Raw genomic sequence first — 21,482 nt, forward strand, 5'->3', positions numbered from 1 at the left:
ATGCGGTGACCTGTGTCCGATTGCCAGCCAAAAGCCGCGAGGATGACCGGAGTTTGTGTGATGGTTTACGCTCCTTGACGAGATCATTACGAAGGCATTGTTGCGGTGTCTCGTGCCCAAGCGAGATGGCATTCGCTCGCAGACGTCAGCGCGCCGGTAAGTGTCGCTGACCGTCGCTGATTAATGGCTATCGATATCACATCCATCACCCGTCCTATTCTGCGTCACCAAAATCCCTTATGATTATAAGTGATGCGGCACCTACAGCTGCCGCTTTCCAGAGTTTGTTGACTGTGTCAAATTAGTTTTATGATTCCAGTGCCCGTGTGTTGACGTAGGCTCAGCGTAGGATCGGCTCGTGGCGGAAGTAGTAGAAGGCAAGGGATTGATACGGCAAAAATAGGAAAACAATGAATTGTGATTGACTACTTTGTACGTCGACCAGCCCCCCTCATTAATAATCATGAACAGGTGACGTCCTCCACATTGACCCCCCTCATTAATAATAATTAGCGGGTGACGTCGCTCCACATGGGGGGGGGGGGGGGGGCGAGGAGCCTCCTCCCCCCCTCCTCAGCGTCAACTTACAACCCTCACTACTTTGTAGTGAAATCTTACAACCCTCACTACTTTGTAGTGGAATCTTACAACCGGCACTACTTTGTAGTGAAATCTTACAACCCTCACTACTTTGTAGTGAAATCTTACAACCCTCACTACTTTGTAGTGAAATCTTACAACCCTCACTACTTTGTAGTGAAATCTTACAACCCTCACTACTTTGTAGTGAAATCTTACAACCCTCACTACTTTGTAGTGAAATCTTACAACCCTCACTACTTTGTAGTGAAATCTTACAACCCTCACTACTTTGTAGTGAAATCTTACAACCCTCACTACTTTGTAGTGAAATCTTACAACCCTCACTACTTTGTTGTGAAATCTTACAACCCTCACTACTTTGTAGTGAAATCTTACAACCCTCACTACTTTGTAGTGAAATCTTACAACCCTCACTACTTTGTAGTGAAATCTTACAACCCTCACTACTTTGTAGTGAAATCTTACAACCCTCACTACTTTGTAGTGGAATCTTACAACCGGCACTACTTTGTAGTGAAATCTTACAACCCTCACTACTTTGTAGTGAAATCTTACAACCCTCACTACTTTGTAGTGAAATCTTACAACGATTTCGATTTTTCTGACATTGCGATTTGATTTGCGATTACATTTTATTAAGTGAAGCTCCAATTCAATATTCACTGTGTAATAGATTGAAAAACATGATGGAGCATTACCACATGATACCATCAAAATATGAACTGCTCTATATATTATAATGCAAGGATGAGAACTTAAAATCTATTAATTGCCTCCAACATGCATTTATTAAAATTAATAATTGAAATACAACAATACAACATAGAACAATTGTTAAGTACAATAAATAAAGTTCTAACTTTCAAATTGCGATTTCCATTTGAAATCGATTAATCGTTCAGCCCTACTGCAAAGGCAGGGCCCTCACGTCACGCGATCTCCGTGAGACATTGAAGTAATAAAGTCCTTTTAAAAAGTTATTTGAAAAACAACGGTTTTATTAACAACTTCGTTTATCTCACGGTCTTCGAGGAGTACGTCAGTGGCGCCTGAGACACGTGGCGCCTGCTTTTTGTGCGAGCCGATTCCACAGTTTAGAGACCCGCGGCGTTTTTGACCTACACAAATATATATCATTAATAAGGCGTCCATGGAAAATGTAAATTGCTTGAAAGTAGCGAATCAATTAATTAATTAATTGATGCCGATTTCGATTCAGGCATGCATTGTCACCGGATCTGAGTACGTGTGCAAAATGTGGAATTGATTGGACAACGGGAAGTGTACTAAATTTTGTTTACAAGATTTGACCCAGACAAACAGAGGAATCAAGTTAAGTGAAACCGTTGAAAAAGAACGCCATAACGAACAAGGGATTATAAGCTTACAAACTGCACACGAATCGATGCAATGAATGTCACGTCGCGGTCTGCTTTTCGCTTGCAAGTGTCAGATTCACTGCAATGCATCCGTCCTTGGGCGGGCAAAAGGCTAGTGGTTGAATGCGAATATATCTAACCAACGTAACAACGAGAGCCATTTCTTTTTCGAATTCGGTAAAACAACCCAACGTTTCGAGAGCCGCGATGCACGCGAGCGCGAGACGGTGGTTCCTTAATGAACGACGTCGTCACGAAGCAGTTCGCGAAGAGCCACAGGTTGCCGACATACGAACTGACCAGAGGTGGCCCTGCTCATAGAGTACCCGCGATGGCGGCCAATGGTTGCGACTGATAACGGAGCGCCAGCCAGAGGAACACACCCAAGAGCCATCCCCTCGTGGAACTGTGCCACGTACGGCGATGACTTGATTAGGCTTTCATCCAGCAGTGGACAGGTCATGGCTGATGAGGATGATGAATGTGTGAACCGTCAGCAGTTGGCTCGCTCACATAAAATAACTGGCTCCCACTATTTGAATATGGATTGTCCACGTCCGACTTGGGAAGGCATCACAACAGGCATACCTTTCTTTTTGCCCACTGAAAATTAAAAAGGCAATAACAAGGCACAGAACTCCATCATTGACTGCTGACGACGATTAAGAGGGGCGCTTCATTCACGTCACTTAATTTGGACAAAAGACGCGAGGAGATTATCCACCGGTTTGCGCCGAGCAGATGTCCGGAGGCGAAGGAAAGCCGCGCGATTGATGCGCACCGCGCCGGAAATTTCCTTCAGAGATACCCGAGGACAGCAACAAGACCGTGTTTGTCACAGCGCGGTGTAGAACCTCCCCCACCCCCAAGCCCCGTAAGGGCTCTGCGTCACCGCTATTCGCGGGCGACGCAAACAAAAGTTGTGAACGTTTCCAGTCATCAACCATCGCTGTCACCTGAAGGCGTAGTGCCGTGTGGCAGCTTGCAAGACCCCTCCCCCCCACCCCCTCCTGCCTCCCTCCCACTGAAACATGCCAGTCGTGGGTGGTGTGTTCATATACATCTCGAGTGAGTTTTGTGTTTGAATTCTTATGTCTAATTGTTCATATTTAATTCTGTGCATTACCCCCTTCTCCACCGCTGTGAACGTTCACTGCCCAAGGACAGGGGAGAATATTTAGAGAATCTAAACTCATTTTCTCAGAGAGTTACCCGAGGCCATCGCTCAGGTTGGTAAGTGGTTCCTATTTATGGAGCAAAAAAATTAATTGCCTCGGTAACCGCATGAGTGATTTAATAATTTCGAGCCCTAGGGGTAAAAAAGTCTCTTCCAAAACACATTGGGGTTTCTGTTTAAAAATAGGCACTCAGTGTGTCCGTACTTAGGCAGACAAATTAATAGGGTTCACCACAAGCGCTCTTTATGCTTATGCGTGTCTCAATCTTTCCGTAGAAAACTTTGTCATGAGCACAGGGCAGAAACGTATTGTGTTCACAATTGAAGGGTGTTAATCCTGAAAGTGAATTTTACGTATATAAATAGACATGTTTCTGCAAATGGCAAGATGTTAACTACCTTGCCTGGTATACAGGAGGTTGTGGGTTTGATCCCGATCCTGACACCTGCTGTATATTTGGAGCTTGCGTGTATTCCCCGTGGTCGTGTGGATTTTTCTCTGGGTCCTCCGCTTTTTCCCTTCACATTTAGAATCAATGTCTCGCGTTTAGAGTATTTGGCTGCTTTTGATTTAAAGCTTTAGTGACTGCTGGGATTCATATTCTTGGTTCTTTCGGTAAAGTCACGTAGAAGGGAAACATCAAAATATAAAAAAATATAAAATAAAAAAATTATCACGACGTTTCGACTGCAACACAAGCAATCATCATCAGGTGTGAAAACCACAGCAATGATGATTGCTTGCGTTGCAGTCGAAACGTCGTGAGAATTGTATTGTTTTATTTTTTTATTATCTTATTGTTTCCCTTCTACGTGACTTTACCGAAAGAACCAAGAATATTTGGCTGCTGTACATTTCCACACGACAAGCTACTTCGTTTAGCTCTTATTTGTGATAGCCAGGTCGCTTCTGAAATAAAGACCTACAAGGTTCAGTGGGCCTTATCTGGTAAAATAAACGTCTTTTTATACAAGTGTAGTGGTTCAACTCGGAGGCAGTAATTGTTGGAGGCCTTTCTTTTATTATGCTCACAATCTCCCTTCACACACTCTACAGTCGCCTAGGCTACACACACCCTAGCCTGTACACAACACTAGCCGTCTAACACCGATGGCGCTGACCGATACGGCCAACAACTGTATAGCAGCGCAATATCAAGCGACGGCGACTGCGGCAGCAAAGAGAATAATGTTGACGATGACGACGATGGACTTGAGCAGCACGACGGGGATCCCCACTTACAGTCAACAGCCGCGAGGTCCCCTACAGGGGCCCTTCTTATACTGTCAGCGTGGCCTGGCTCCGCCCCCGGCCACGCCCCCTTTCTAGAACCTACCAGCGGGTTCTTGGTGTGCCCCTTCTGTGACCTTTCCCCTAGGTCCCCCTCTGGTGAGTCACGTGGCCTGCCGACGTCAGGGCTGCCGTAAGACGCAGATCCCCTTCCCTGCCAGCAGCCAGCGCTACGCTGCTACATTACTTATTCCATGCCACTGCACATGCGTCATGACATGATGCCACCTGCTGGCTGGGGAAGGGAAGCACGGGTACGGGCACGGTTAAGATAACAACCAATCAGAGAGGGAGAGCTATCTGGGGCAAAGGTAACAGGTGGGGTTGGTTGAGATGCTCCGGGAACCTGCTCGAAGGTTCCACGAGAGGGCGTGGCCGGAGGCGGGGCCTAGCCACGCCTGGGGACTGGAGAGATGTAAGGGCGAGTGGACCCGGGGCTCGGGGCTCGTGTGTGGATTCTTGGGTCCGGACTGCGTCGCTGCTCGCCGTCATCTCTCTCCGTCGCGTGGAAGGTCTCCTGCGTGGCTTCCATCGCCGTCACCGTCACGCCGGCCAGCCAGCGGCGTAGCCGAGCGAGGGCGGTGGGACCACGCCGAGTGATCGGCTGTCCGTATAGCCAGTAGAGACGTTAATATCTTAGTGTTGTACTCAGTGTGATGGAGAACAAGTGTTGGCCTGCGTTGTGCCCAGTGTCAGAAATAAAAGAAGAAGTACCCTCTGCATGACGTGTCGCGGAAACCGCACATTACACGTGCGTTAAGGGGATTCTGCCATGGTTTAATGGGTATCACCACTGGTTCAATTCGATCTCCTGGTGCGGCAGTTGAAGCAACAGGGCAAGGGTATTAATTCCATCTGCCTCTGTACACCCATGAGTGTAAATGGGAACACTGCAGTCGAGCGGCAGACCGCTTATGGCGGGGAATATCGTGGGTTCTTCAACCTCTTGTCAGATCACTCTTTTAAATTAGACATTCCTTGTCCCGTGAGTTCTTACTTGGTTAAGCGAAATACAATTGAATGTGAACTCTTCGAAGATGCTTGGCCAGTGTGGAAGAGAAGGCCAAATACCCTCTACAGCTTCCTGAAGTGGAAGCCCTTCTGCCAGAATTATACCTTTACCTTCTATATCCACGTGCACTTCACGCTTCTTTGGGACATTTCCAGATCTTACGACGTTTTGTTTGCACATGTCCGCGTGTCTCATCTATTTAGGTGCGTGCTTGGACGTCCACTGAGACGACAAGAAAGAGGAGCACGTTGATCGGAGAAGATATGCAAGTTAGAGACACCATAATGGCCGTTGAGAAAAGCAAGTGGTCTTTGGCAGAGGGACGATGGCCAGTGCAATGGTAACGTGCACTGCGTTATGAAACTGGCCGCATGAGTTGGATTCCCGGCCGCGGCTGACGTCAGTGGGGAGCGGTATCTGAACTGGTCCTGGGCTACTCTGTCCAGCGAGGTGAAGTATGGTCAAACAACCCCCATCACTGACACAGTGTGGGGAGGCCATCATTCTGCAATGGATTCACAAAGGACTGTAAGTTATTATTATTATGATTAACGCGTTATCTGAGTTACTTATTTGAATAAAGTAACCGTTCGACAGAATGCAATCAAACAAGATACAAAGTATGATGCACGTACAGAACTATGTCATGTTGCTTCAAAAACGTCAGATTATTATCCGCAATGGGATGGATTACATGTTCAAAGCAACGCGGCTTGTGCATGCACATTTTGTGCACATTAATGCAAACTATGAGCATAGCAAAGTATGTTTCGTGGAGTAATAGATCATGAATTATATATTGTATAAGGGGCCGTCCATAAATGACGTCACGCACCTAGGGAGGGGGGGTCAGACTTTTGTGACGATGTGTGACGAGGGGGGGGGGGGGGGTTGAGAAATGTGACGTCACATCAAAATGCGCAACTTTAAATAAAAATAGACAACACGTTCTACTTAATTAAATAGACTTTTTAATAAATGTTTTCTCCTACATCAGAGTGCAGCGGCACACTAAATACGCACTACAATGAAAATAGTTTAAAGCGATTTGAAGCATATTTTATTTTATTTTGGGGGAGGGGGGCGGGGCAGAGCTTTGTGACGTCATATTTGAAGGGGGGGGTCTGACTTTTTGTGACGCCGTGTGACGAGGGGGGTCAAAATCGTCCAAAATCGCGTGACGTCATTTATGGACGGCCCCAAAGAGGACTTTGAACTATTTGCTGGATGTAGATTGCGCGATATTAACGAGGCGAAAATGTTTCTGTAATTCATTACGGCCGCGTATTATTTCGTGAGATGAGCAATGCCATTAAATGTAATCAGCTGAGGACCATCATTGCTAACTAGATAATTAATCGCAACCTGCTATCCCGAGATTAGAAAGGACACCACTTTTTTGTTTTATATTAACTTCTACTATTTAATAAAATGCTGTTATGAATATCAGAGATTGCATGCATTGATTAAACATCACTCTAATCACATAAATGATGCAAATAAAATGTATAATTATGTTCTATGGCAAAGTGAAATGTACAACGTTATATATGTATGTGTGTATTATATGATGGTTCGTGGGGAGCGATAGTGTAGTGGTTAAGCGCGCTGCGCTACGAACCCAACGACCCAAATTCGATTCCCGCTCACGGCCAACACCAGTGACGATTAACTGAATTGATCCTGGGCCTCCCCTCGGTTGACTTAGCCTCAAATGAGTACCCGGAACAGTATGTAAAAATTGCCACTATTAAGACAAAGGCGGCCGGGCGTCGTTGGCCTCCCACCCCCTCGTGTACCATTCTGGCCTTCATTGGTGCTTGCTAACAGCACTTGCCCCAACAGTATGTTAAAGGCTATATGGGCGATCTTTGTCTTCACATCAAGTCTTTTAAGCCATTCAGTAGCCTCTGTGGAGGCTTGGTGGATGTGGGTGATGTTTCCCGGAATCGGTGTCACATACAGTGCCGGAACACGTGAGCCATCGTGTCCACGGCCACATTGTGGCATCATCTTCATTTTTCTTCTTTGGTTCTTTCGGTAACGTCACGTAGAATGAGTATAAAATAATACATTGATAAAATAAAATAACACAATAAAATTCTCACGACGTTTCGGCCACAACACAAGCGGCCTTCATCAGGTGAAGGGACGAGACTGTCTGGAGGACAGCGCTGGAGCGAACACAGCCAAGCTCAGACCGCGACCTTTAAGCTGTGTGAGAAGAAACAGAGCGCCTTGACAAAGGAATTAGCATAGAATTTAGCATTGAAATAGCTGAGTGATTAGCCTGTGACTGGTCACAGAAATGGCTTTGTTAAAGTCAAAGCATACACATCCACAGAGGCACCTAGTACAAATCAAACAGGAGAATTTAGCATTGAAATAACTGAGGGATTAGCTTGTGACTGGTCATAGAAATAGTTATGTTAAAGTTAAAGCCTACACATCTACAGAGGCACCTAGTACAAATCAAACAGGAGATTTTAGCATTGAAATAACTGAGTGATTAGCTTGTGACTGGTCACAGAAATGGCTTTGTAAAAGTCAATGCCTACACATCTGAGCTATTAACAGTAACTGGGTATACACTACACTATATAATGAATACTTCATTTTCTATTGATGAAGGCGAGCGCGATATCGGCGGTTGTTGAGTACGGTTCCAATGAGATGGGTGGTTTCCTGACATTTGATGAGCTTAGCTACTTCCAAACTAGCCAACTCACTGGCTGTTTATATTTTACCAGCTAATGCCCACTGAGCTATTTAGCTCTTTTTCAGAAGTGACCGAGCCACACATGATTGCGTCTAAATGTGGAAGGAGAAAAAAAAATGCACGTGACCACGGGGAGAACATGCAAACTTCAAATATACAGGCATCGGGGTCGAGATCGAACCCACAATCTCCTGCATACACGGCGTGGCGCCCCAATTGTTTTCTTTCGTATGGCTGATGTAGATGTAGAGCAACAACTACAATTTCACATTCAGGTGGTCACGCGCAGATAACTGCATCAGGAGCAGCGGATTGTATCGCTGTCATGTCTCCTTCGTATTTGTGGATCGGGCATTGTATGGTCTGTTCTGGATGACCACGGTGACACACCACTGGAGAGTTTTTCATTGTCCTTTTGTGCATCAGGTATCCGCATACTCTTTGGTTCTTTCGGTAAAGTCACGTAGTTAGAAAAAAATAAAAAATATATAATCAAATAAATCACGACGTTTAGATCGCAACACAAGCGGTCGAAACGTCGTGATTTGTTTTATTTTATTTCTAACCACGTGACTTTACCGAAAGAACCAAAGAGTATGGATTCCTGCAGTCGCGAAAGCTTCAAATCAAGATAGTTATCCGCATATGCCATGGTTTGTTAAGATGCGCTTTAGGGTGGACAGTGAGCTTCGTGGAAGATCAAACCCAGGGATCTTCTGCGTTGGGTCTTTCACAAGATGTGTGTGTGTTACTTCGATAACAGATTTCAGTCTTGGGCAAAACGGGACAGGCGACAACACCGGACACAGCCCAGGGCGAGCAACTCGAGGCCCAGCACCGAACAGCATCGACAACAACGAGCACCGGAGCCGGGACATGCGACCGGCGACCTCGGGATTTGCGAGTCCAGAGGCGGCAGATATCGACCGCTGTTGACTTAATGTTACTCATTATATCGACCCTGAAGGGATACAATGGGCTGAATTAACTCCCGTTAGACAAAGCCCTTTGACCACGGTGTCACTGAGCTGCCTTGGGAAAATAATGAAGTTAAAAAGAAAAGCAACGAAATTCATTGTTTAAAAGTGAAGCAAATATATTTGTTTAATTCATGAACATGTCGGGTTATGTCACGATAACAACGAAATTTTATTAAATCTTTGGAATACAAGACCAGCATCGCACGCTGACGTTTAAGCCTGTGCACATTTTGTTTCATGAACAAACAGGCAGATACAAATGCTTATTCTTATTATTATTATCCCATTAAACGTATGCTAAACCACAACCGCTCTCCCTCCCTGTTTGTCGTGGGAAATGTCACACGGCGGCTTCACTCCACGTCCACTGAGGCTCTCGGCTGTCTCGTCCGCTCCCCGGTCGCCTTCCACCTCTCGTTAAGTTGCGCAGGCAATGGTGCTTCCGTGCGTTTGCGCAATTGGCCGCGATGAGGCTTTTGTAAAGGTGGCCCGATTCACACGCGCTAATGGTCGGGGTTGACTCCGCATGGATTCCTCTCGGACAGATTTGAGTCTTTTTCCAATAATTGGCATGTGGTAGCAAATCCTATTTCATTTAGCTGAGAAGCCCTCGCTCACCATTCGAGCATCAGGGACCTTTTTCAGTGGATGTCTGACGACACGACACACGTTGTGAACTATTCGCTTGTACGGAGCGTTTTCTTCTTCTTCTTCTCCGCACGCAGAATGTGCCTCTTGACGTGTGCGTGCGTTTGAGCCGTGCAGCTCATCTTGCATCGGTTTCACGTCCTAAAACGCAAAGGCAATTCCGTCTTTATGATTAATGCAAATGCTCATAGAAAACACATTTGCTTCTTTTTTTTCCTCCGCGCGAGGTTTCTTTTTCATCCTTTAAACTTATTTTTTCGTAACCCTCGGTCATTTCCTCTGATCCAAAAGCATTTTCCTTTTATACATGATAATTTTTGTGTCCGTAGCATTTACTGATTATTGATTACTTTTATGATAATAACAAGCCCGACCGTTCAGCCCTGCGGCTGACGGCACAAGGCGGAGAAAATAACGGTGTAATCACGGTTGCAATTTTGTCTTCATTCCCTGTTGCCGCGAGTAAGTAAGAGGGATGTGTCTGCCTCCCCGTGCGCCCAGCGCTGCACGTAATTGTCACAGTCGCTCAAGCGGAAAATGCACCTCCTGTCACAGCTGCCAAGTGACGCCACTCCCACTCCTGGTGCATTTATCAAGTTAGTGACCCTTAAACACCTCGCCGGCTCAAACCACCCGATCGCTGGGATGCGTTGGGCAGTGATTACTGGCGGTCAATGCGAATTAACAAAGGTGCTGCGGCTACAGTCGCAAGCGGCGGTGAAACTCGTTTGCGCGAGAATATCGTGATCATGATGATGATACGTAGGGGAAAAAAATCACGAAGCGCCGAATGCAAGGGGCATCTCTTTCGCCAAGAAGTCTAACGGTGCGAGGTTGAAAAAGGTCTGCCGCTTTTAAGACGGGTTAACGGCTGCCTTGGCCCTACTTAGCACACATTAACGCCCACGCAGGGGAAATTGTCAGGGGACAGTGAAGACGCGATGGCTTCTGGGTTATTTTAAGTAAGCCTGCCACAGGGGTAGATTCTGTAAGGCCTGCTTCTTGTGTGAATGTGTCTCGATAGCTGGCTGGCTGTTCGGCCTCTCTCACTGATTGAAGTACGTGATTTCAAGGAGGTGAAAAAAGGATACTAACATATAACCTTGGATATGTTTTCTGTTTGTGTCCGTTTCCAATAAATGTTCCGCCTTTATGTAAACATGCAATAGAAAAAAATCTAAATTTAAGCCTCTTTTGTACACAAATGCATTGGCACATTCTTATTAAAGTGTGCCTTAAAGTGTGCACATAATCTTTAAATGCTATAAATGTTACTCTTCACGACAATGAATTCACAACAGTACATTGTTTTGGTTGGATCAAACAAACTAGTTTGCAAGATTGGGGTTTGTCGTGCTGTGACTCAGCATGAAGCCGATGTGACTTTTACGCTGTGACTAATGTGACTTCTCTACTTCAACTACGTAAGTGGTCGTACACATTCTCCAGAGCCTGTGTCATTCTGTACAAGAATGGACCAAACTCAAGGTGTTTCCCTGCCCAAATCGAGAATTGTGGCCGTGCTTATTGCTAGCTCTTAACCAGTGGTGCAGTGGTGGAAATTCCACATTTCCATGGCAAGGCTGTCATAATTTTTGCTACGTGGAGGCTGTGTGAGGCTAACGCCCCCCCTCCCGCTCCAAGTTCATTTAAAGTCCACTTTCAGCGTTATGTCATGATGTAATGTGGAGAGGGTTCTCAACTGACAATCGGACAACCATGAGGTCAAATCAACTCCGCTCATCCCTCCAGGGTTGATACAATGAGTCGACGCCCCTTAGGAGAGACTGGCACCACGATATGATTCTGGAATTCCTGTCACTGCCTCAGGGTCTCCAAGAGAGAAGAGCACTGCCTCGTGCTCGTTTGAACCGGGAGGCTCTGTGACGCAAGTTAGATAATAATTTGCGTGCACAGGGCGCTCACTTAAACGCCTTCACCTTGCTGCAGACTCGTGAAGGGGGACCCCCAGTGGCAGTTGTCCCCATACGGCACAAAGCTATACACAACACTGGCCTGCAAATGTACATCAGCCTGCCAGTCGGGGGTGACATTGCTCTGATTTTTTTTGTACCAGAGTAAGTCCGTAATGTGCGAGCAATTTCGAATACAGTCATCGTCGCCACACCGTCGCGGTCCTGCAATGTCACAATCTGATCTCGCTCCGTGCGCATGAGCTCATCTCATCGCTCCATCTCCACGGGGGTCATCCCCCAGTTGCCTGCGGCTGACATTGTGCTACTTCGTCCTGGAAAACGACGCCAAGTCTCATGGCTCTTTGGTTTTTTTTCAGCAAGGTGCTGCACTGTTAACCAGGGCGCCCTCTGAGCTCAAGCTGCGAACCTCTGCAACCAAAGCGCCACACGCATTGCCGCTCGGCCGTGGCACCACGCCCCCAATTATAAAAGTGATGAATACTGACTGAACTTGTGCACGTGCTATGGTACCATTTATTTATGCATTTAAACACACAATTTTTACTTGAAAAAAACAATTAAAATTATTCTGAGTTTCAAATGATCAACTGAACATTTGTGAGACCGAATACTGTTTCTGGTTCAGAATATTCACCAATATAACTTACCCCCCTCCCCCTCCATAAATAACTTACTACATTAACAAAACTAAATCATTGGCTGAATAAAATTAGACTGTTTCGGAAGGGTTCACCGGATTTGAATCAATCCACTTATACGGATGCTAATTCGTAATATGAAATGGATGCAAAAAAAAGAGCTCTCTGCGGGTTTCCTAACTACTTACATTGTTCAATTCCGGTTGTTTTTAAATTGCCATGGGTTGGTATGTGTTTATTATGTGAAGTCTATTTTCATGAATTATCACAGCTGAATGAACACTTTATCTCCGCAGCAGCTATTAGAGCCATTGTGATTTTTTCTCTCTCTCTCTCTAGTCTCCTGCGAAATCTTACAAATTGCTTTAGTTTTTATTCTCACCACAATATTAATTTGTTTAGGAAGAATGTGCATGTAATTGTCCCGTGAACTATCAGAATGAATGCAGATTTGTGAACAAAAAAAAATAGAAATCTTTAATTACACGAGATATTATTTTTGTGTAATTGTTGGTTTGTTGTGTCGTTAAATTAACATAATTGTTGCATTGAAACCGGAGGCTTAACAAAGGATTGCTAATATCGCAATCACTTCCACGTTGATTCATGTGCATTCATTATTGTGCGAGCATTATTATTAATATTGGCAGGCCGTGCAATCACGCAAAAATGCACTGTGAGTTTAATTGGATATTCATGAAGAAATTATATTTTCAACAAGGCCTAACGAGCTGTATGTATATATGTGTTGAACTTCTTTCGCACGGTACGAAGCCCAGCGTCATAATCCGAGGTGCTACTTAGCAGACAATGATTTTAAATACAATCTATATGTCTTCTTTGGTTCTTTCGGTGAGGTCACGTAGAATGAGAATAAAATAATAAAATAACACAATCAAATTCTCACGACGTTTCGGCCACAACGCAAGCGGCCGTCTTCAGGTGAAAGGTATAGACCTGTCGGGACGACAGAGCATCAATGAACGATGTTACGATTCGTAGCGACTTTTAAGCTGGTTGGGAGAAGTGAGGCTGCTTGACAAAGGGGTTTATATATCAAATAGCTGAGGGATTAGCTTGTGACTGGTCACGGAAATGGCTATGTTAAAGTCAAAACCTACACATCTACAGAGGCAACTAGTAATTTAGCATTAAAATAGCTAAGGGATTAGCTTGTGACTGGTCACAGAAATAGATGTTAAAGTCAAAGCCTACACATCCACAGAGGCACCTCGTACATGGACGCCAAAGGGGGCTGCAACAACTCAACTGTCATACAGTAAACCGATGTGAAAAACCTAATTCTAAATTACATCAATATAATAAATGTACTCAATATATTCTTCAATAAGCTGAGCTATTAACATTAAGTGGGTATACACTACACTATATAATGCATACCATATAGTAAACCAATCAAAACTAAAATATAAACTACCTCAATGTTATATCAACCAAAGAGTATTTATATCACAATGTGATATGGTGAAAAAAACGGGTGGATTCTTACCTTCCACTTCAGAACCACGGACAGCTACGTTCAGACGGACAAGTCCATCCATGGTTAGAGCAGAGGAGGAAGGAGGGGAGAAACAGCTTCGAGGCGCTGTTATACTCCATGTTATGAACCATGCCATTAACCGTGGTGTGAGAGGTATTAAGAGTCAGTGCCAGCGAAAGAGCTGCGGTCTGAAGGTCCTCGTAAAATACAATTAATTAAGAACCGAAATGGTTTAGAACATCTTTCCAATGGTTACTAAGCCAGAATCCATCTTCTCGGTTGAAATTGTCTCTGTGTTTGTATATGTGGATGGCCTCATGAACGAATCTCTCATGGTAGCCGGTTGGTTTACAAAGAACCTCTGTCTTGGAGAAGTCAACGTCATGTGAGCCCACTGAATTATAACAGTGATCTGCCACGGCAGAGGATTTCGTTCTACCGTGTTTCAAGTCTGCTTTATGTTCGCGGATGCGGTCTGAGATATGTCGTTTGGTTTCTCCAATGTAGCTACTACCACAGAGGCACTTTAGTTTATAAACGCCCGGGTACTGTATGTCTGGAACAGCATCTTTTACAGATGGAACCAGATTACGGATTTTATGTACTGTGTTGAATCGGACCTGGATCTTGTGTTTATTCAAGATTTTGGAGATCTTTTTAGTGACCCCTGCAATGTAGGGTAAGGTGATGGGTTTGAGTGGCTCCACAAGAGGATCCTTTTTCCTGACTGGAGTGATGGCTTTGCGGATTGTGTAGTCGGAGTAACCATTAGCTCTGAGAGCCTGGTGTATGTGCTTGAGTTCACTGGTAATGTGTTCCTGGTCGGAAATGCATTGGGCTCTATGGTATAGAGTCTTCATGAGTGAGTTCTTCTGGGATGGATGGTGGTGGGAATCCGGTTTCAAGTAAGCATCTGTATGGGTAGCTTTCCTGTAGACAGAGTGGCTCATTGAACCATCAGGTCTCCTTTTAATTAAGACATCCAAAAAGGGTAGTTTGCCATCTTTTTCGACCTCCATGGTAAATCTGATGGCTGGGTGTATGGAATTGATGTGGTCGCGAAATTGGTCTAGAGCAGGCTGGCCATGTGGCCAGATGACAAAAGTGTCATCCACGTACCTCTTCCATAAGGTCGGGCGTGGAGTGGAAATCTGGAAGGCGTCAGTCTCGAATTTTTCCATGAATACGTTGGCTACAACCGGAGATAGGGGGGAGCCCATTGGGGTGTCCTCAGTTTGTTTTTAGAAAGTTCCATATATTATATTCAAAACATAACAAGGCAGCCCAGGTCCATTAACTTGTGATAGATGTTGGAGTGTATTCATTTATTAATCTGGCATTGCTTGCGTAACAATTTTCAGTGAAACATAAAAAACAGTAACTGTGGCATAGGCAACCACAGTGCCTCCTAAATACATAGTAGGAGGTGGCTGATTTAATCGGAGACTGATGCCATGTCTCAGCACTGCACCGACACTGCCGAGATTCCTGGGTTCAAGTCCAGGCAGCCACCCATGAAAGAACTGGGCTCTCGGATATATATGTCAAGTTGATGGTCTCACTACCCCAATCTCGACCACTACCCCATCACTACCTCAACCCCTACTACTACTACACTATCACTACCCCAACCCCTAACACTACTGCAACCCCAATCACTACTCAAACCCCTTTCACAACCCCAATAACTAGTCCTATCACTATCCCAACTCCGATCACTCCCCCAACCCCAAACAATATCCCTATCACTACCGCTATCACTACCCCTATCACTGCATCGACACCTATCACCTCCCCAACCCCTATTTAACCACTCCCACCTGTTCTCCTGCCACCATAACCACACCGCCACGTTTAATAACCCCAACTTTATTATAACCACTATCATCTTATGTACTATTTTATAGTCGTTGTAAAGTGTCTTGGATTAGGGGACTATACACATCTATATAAGATAAGATGAGAAATTGCACAAAATAAACAGTGAATTTGCAAACCAGACGATCTGCAAGCGTCACAATTCCGACATCCTGCACCCTGCCGCCTCTGCACCAACCCAGCAGTATGAATGGGTACACCAAGGCGGGTCCTGAGTGTGGCGGGGTAAATTGTGGGTACCACCACCTCTTCCCAGGCAGCATGGCGAAGTAGATGAAACACCCTCTGGAGGGGCTCTTAGGAGCCCCCTGTACTTGAGGCCCTTTCACCAGCAGTGGCGTGAGCGAAAACACTGCAGGGCTTCATCTTGATCCCTTTGACTTTTGAATTGAGTCCTCCTACATTGGCGTATTGCCATGAGGCAGATGCCTCTGAAGCGGTCGAGTGGAATGGTGCCTCAACCTAATATGAATCAGAATCAGTTGAAGGGATCTCAGGAGTAGGTCTGTGGTATCACGTGGAATAGTTCTGCGATTTCACTTTTCCACCTTCCCTAATGACCTTCTTTGGCACCGTGCACAGCCAACCGTGTTCATCGGAGGTGTGAGATTTGGGCCTACTATTCGAGTGAATGTTCTGTTTATAACGTCATTGTCTCGTGATGCGAAACAAATGAGCGAAATTGGAATGTGTATCGTGAAATTAAAATATATTGAGTGAAGGAGATTCCTCTGCGGTGCAGTTTGTGGTCAGCACAGCCATGATGTGTACTGATGCTGTATTTTTTTTTTAAAAAGTTATTACAGTTCGACACAATTAACTGACATTTAGTGCAATAGTCGTCTCTTTCTGTTGTATTTATGTTTCAATTGGAAGTTAAAATGCATAATAAAAATAGAAGTACCGTACGGAAATTAATGAATGTTAATCCATGCGTTGCTCTCGGCGAGAATATCACAGCTGAGCCATGGTGTAGCGAAATGTGCTTTCCTTTAGGGTCTAGTTGGCTTAGATTGGGTCTCCTGGCCTGCAAGACTCTAGGTGTGTATGGCAATGGCTCGCTGATTAGTTCTAATGAGGGTGAAGCATGTCTGTATTTCTATTCACATTGCCCAAAAAATAGTTTTTTCTCAAGTCGTCCTACAAAATTGAGCAGAATTTTAGGAGTGAGTAAAAACTACAATTTTGCTAAGATATAGTTAGTTTAGAAACCTTTCTAAAACAGCATCGGCATGTATACTATACCAAAAAATATATTTAAATGTGCCATTCCAAGTCCAGGGAAAAAAATAAACAGGCGAAATAAAATGAAGCTGTCGTTAAAATCAATGATCCGCAAAATGCATCACAGAATTCTCGAATGGAATAGGTATTTATAGAAGTTTACACGAGGAGTGAGTCATTCGTTATGTGTTTTACAGGCACCCACTCTCCGCTGAATGATGTTTCAGCTTCGTGCAAGCTGCAGGCCGTCAGGAATATGATAAACTGTGTGAAGGATCATGGGACCTCCCTTGCCAGTATCAAAATATAAGAATAGGTTTTACCCTTTCTGGCAATGCATATACTACCGGAGCATGTTTTGGTTTGCATATTTACTACAAGTATATGTGGTAAATTGCAAACATGATTCCTTGCAAAAGGTTGCAGTTTGGTGTTTTAACATCTTCACATCTTATTCTTGGTTCTTTCGGTAAAGTCACGTAGAAGGGAAACAATAAAATAAAAAAACGCCACTTTTTTCAAAATTTCTTGCTGTGGTTTTCACACCTGATGATGATTGCTTGTGTTGCAGTCGATACGTCGTGAGAATGTTATTGTTTTATATTTTTATTATTTTATTGTTTCCCTTCTACGTGACTTTACCGAAAGAACCAAGAATATGAATCCCTGCAGTCACGAAAGCTTTAAATCAACATCTTAACATTTGTTTTGTTGCCAGATGGGGTAAAACCTATTGTTATTATTATTATTATATGTGCGAAGGGTGTTTTCTTTTAAAATTGATGCAGCATCCGCACAGGTGGCTCGGCGGAGAGAGCGAGAGTCTCGCAATTGAAAGGTTGCGCGCTAAAAAATCCTGCTTTGCGTGGTTGACCCAGCCCATCATCCCACTGGTGTAGATAAAACATGAACTCCTTTGTGGAGAAGTCAATGGTGGTTGTCCTGTGGATACTTGCCCCTATCTTAGGAAAGTGCCATTCCCATGACTGGGAAGCGATGAACAGTGACTTACTGCTCATTTGAATTAAAAACAGGGATCGTAGTTTGAATGGGTAGCATCTTACCTAGTCCAACGTTCTGATGATCCTGTAATTGTTTCAATTGCAATTATGGCCGAATTTGTATTAATGTAACTAAGAATAACACCTTTATACCTTGTTTTGACATTTTATGTTGAATAACTTTTTTTTACAATAAAAAGCATTATTCGTTCTGGGATATTGTAACAACAGACCCTGGCGGTCGGGTGTCAACTTAGCACCTGCAATCATATTTGGCAGAAGGGAGAAAGCAGTGGCAAGGAGTGATGGCAATTACTGGCAATGACTGATGACCTGCTGAAGTAACCTTGCCCCATGTATTAAAGTCTGCACGCGGTCGTGTGCGCCTACATTGTTGCTACTTGTAGCCATTACCCAGGGTTGGTGGATCACACCGACGTCGGGTGTACACCGTACACAAGAAAAATACGCAGTTCCCTGGGGTTCCTGTAGGAGGCAGTACAGCAGTTCGGTTGCTGAGCGATCCGTGTGCCATTGAGTTTGTGCTCCACGCTGGTCGGTGTCCCGCATAAGCCCTCTCCGCAACAGAGATGGCCAAATATTCGTACAGCGGTGGGGCATTTCATCCGCTCATGGCGGAGACCAAGTCTCTCCAGAGGATGACCACTGCTACTTGACACCATCACCCATGCATCGTCCTTTCAACCGCTGTGCATGAGATACGAGGGAAGAGATTTCCCTGCCGTCCTCGACAACTTTGGGATAATTCTGCACGAGTGTTTATCTGGCGTAAGTAAGTCATTGGAAGGGGGGGAAAAAACACATCTCCAGCCTCATTATGAATGTTATTGTTCCACTAAATCGTTTGCGCGTAGGGTGGAAAAAAAGCTGCCGAAATGTAAAGCATTGTATGCTGGGCCAAGATCAATACTAGTACATATTGAATTGGGTTTTTGTCACCATTAGAGTGTTAATTAAGATTGAGGTTTATTGTGTGTGTCGCGCCTTGGAGGGATACCATCGTGAATTAAATTGTGAATGGCCTCGCAAGCGTCATTAACTGAATTGTGGCCCTCCATTGTGATTAGATTGCACTGGATATAGTGCCACGTGTGATGTCAGTGCTTGCGGTGCATTGCTGTTGTTGTTGTTATTGTCGTTGTTGCATTACGAAAAAAACAACCTTTCGCGGTGGCCAAAGTATTGTCCGTGCCTAATTTTGTTTTCAGTTGTTTGTTTAAGAAAGAAGAATCCCATGCCAAAATATCCGAGTAAGCGTTCAACGTTGGCCCAACGTTGGGCCAATGTTGGGCCAACGTTGGCACATGATTGGAACCGTTGAACCAACATTGGTCTAACGTTGGTCCACGTTTGCTGGGAATGTATTAGGTGGTGTGGTGGTTAGATCGCATCATTCGCAAAACGGAAGGGTATGAGTTGAAACCCTCCTGTTTATTATTATTATGATCTGAGGCCAAGTTTAACGGTGGTTTCCATAGGAAATGTGGAATTTCCACCGTTAGTTTCAAGTGGAGATGGGAACTGTCTCCACAGGCTTATATGCTGTGATGCAAAAGGATCACACGGGCAGAGAATTATTTATCTATTTTTCCCTCGATAAAAAATATATATATAATTTGAATTAAAAAAACACAGAATGGTTTTAACCAAGCTACTTTATAATATTATTCCACGAGGACTGATGGTCCTTATCATGATGTGCTTAATAATAAGCATTGACCGGTTTAGTGGCGAGGCAGATAGTGTTGTGAATAATGCTCACAATGTCCGCGCACAAAGTATGAAATAGTGCCTCATCACAAGATCTATCCAGCAGTGCTCTATCAACCACGGCTTTGGTCACTTTTTCAAAATTGCTCATTATCTTGCCACTGCACTTTTCAACACGAGCGTTTAATCATCATATTGATTGGGGTTATTATTATGCTATTATTATCAGCATTCTCTTACGAGAGTGACATTATAATTAATGCTGCCTTGTCAGTGACCAGAACAGAAATTGCATTATCAACGACCATGCATCACGTGGATTCTCTCTTGAGGCAGAGATGCTAGATTGCATAATACCTTTCCGTGAATGGGAAATAACCTGGAATACGTGGTCAAAATGAATGGTGATTAAACCCTATCAATACTTAAATTTCAGAAAATAAAAGTAAAATTTCCATCCATTAAATAACGACTTAGTAATTGTATTTTATTTTAAATCTTGGGTTGTCTTTCTGGAAAAACAACTGCCTTTCCATGTGCCACTGTGCATGGTGATGATGTTGAACAGGGCACACATTTTTTATCAATGTATCCTTAATTGAGATTGTCATCCCTGTAAATGAAGCAACTTACGGAATATCTGTATCATTAAGGCAAATATATGCTATGGTGGCAAGATGTTAACTATGTTGTATATATAGGCCTTTTTCCAAAATTGATATTAATAATAATATTTTGCCGATATTTTTTAAAATAATAATCGCTAAATAAATGAATAAACACCCTCAGACCGACAAGAACCAACACCCAGAAGCCAAGCAGCTGGAGGTCGTAAAAGGCCATAAATAATAAACTCCGGGGCAAAAGGGGGGATACAGACCCCCCCTCCCCACACACACAACAAGCCGCCAGGAGATAATCAATACAAAGTAATAAACCATACTCTTCGGTTCTATTCGGTAAAGTCACGTAAAAAACAAAAAATAAAAAAATTCACGACGTTTCGGCCACAACACAAGTGGCCTTCATCAGGTGAAGGGACCAGACTGTCTAGAGGACAGCGCTGGAGTGAACACAGCCAAGCTCAGACCGCGACCTTTAAGCGCCTTGACAAAGAAATTAGCATAAAATTAGCATTTAATTGGCGGACTTAGCATGATGAACGGTGTACGGGGGGGGGGGGAGCATGTGCAGACGGGCGAGGCGGGGAGGGGGGAGTTTACATATTGATGACAGAACATCCAAGAGGAGACCTGATGGCTCATTGGGACATTCTGTCTACAGGAAACCCACCCACACAGATTACTACTTGAAACCTGATTCCCACCACCACCCGACGCAAAAGACTTATCTCATCAAAACGTTATACCACAGGGCTCATTGCATTTCGGACCAACACCACCTGACCAATGAATTAAAACATGTACATCTGGCCCTAAAAAGGAATGGATACTCTGACCGTACCATCCGCCAAGCTGTTTCTCCCTCCATACAGAAACAACCACTTGATACTCTGATCAAAACCATCACACTACCATATATAGCAGGCGTTACTAAAAAGATCTCCAAAATTCTAAACAAACACAAGATCCTGGTCCGGTTCAATACAGTACACAAAATCCGTGACCTGATCCCTTCCGTGAAGGATGTCATTCCTGACTTACAGTACCCCGGAGTTTACAAATTGATCTGCACCTGTGGTGACTGCTATATCGGGGAGACGAAACGACATCTCTCTGACCGAATTCGCGAGCACAAATCAG

This window comes from Petromyzon marinus, chromosome 15 (genome assembly GCF_048934315.1).
Source record: "Petromyzon marinus isolate PM22_M1 ecotype Great Lakes invasive population chromosome 15, UKy_Petmar_22M1.pri1.0, whole genome shotgun sequence".
Taxonomy (NCBI): Eukaryota; Metazoa; Chordata; class Hyperoartia; order Petromyzontiformes; family Petromyzontidae; genus Petromyzon; species Petromyzon marinus.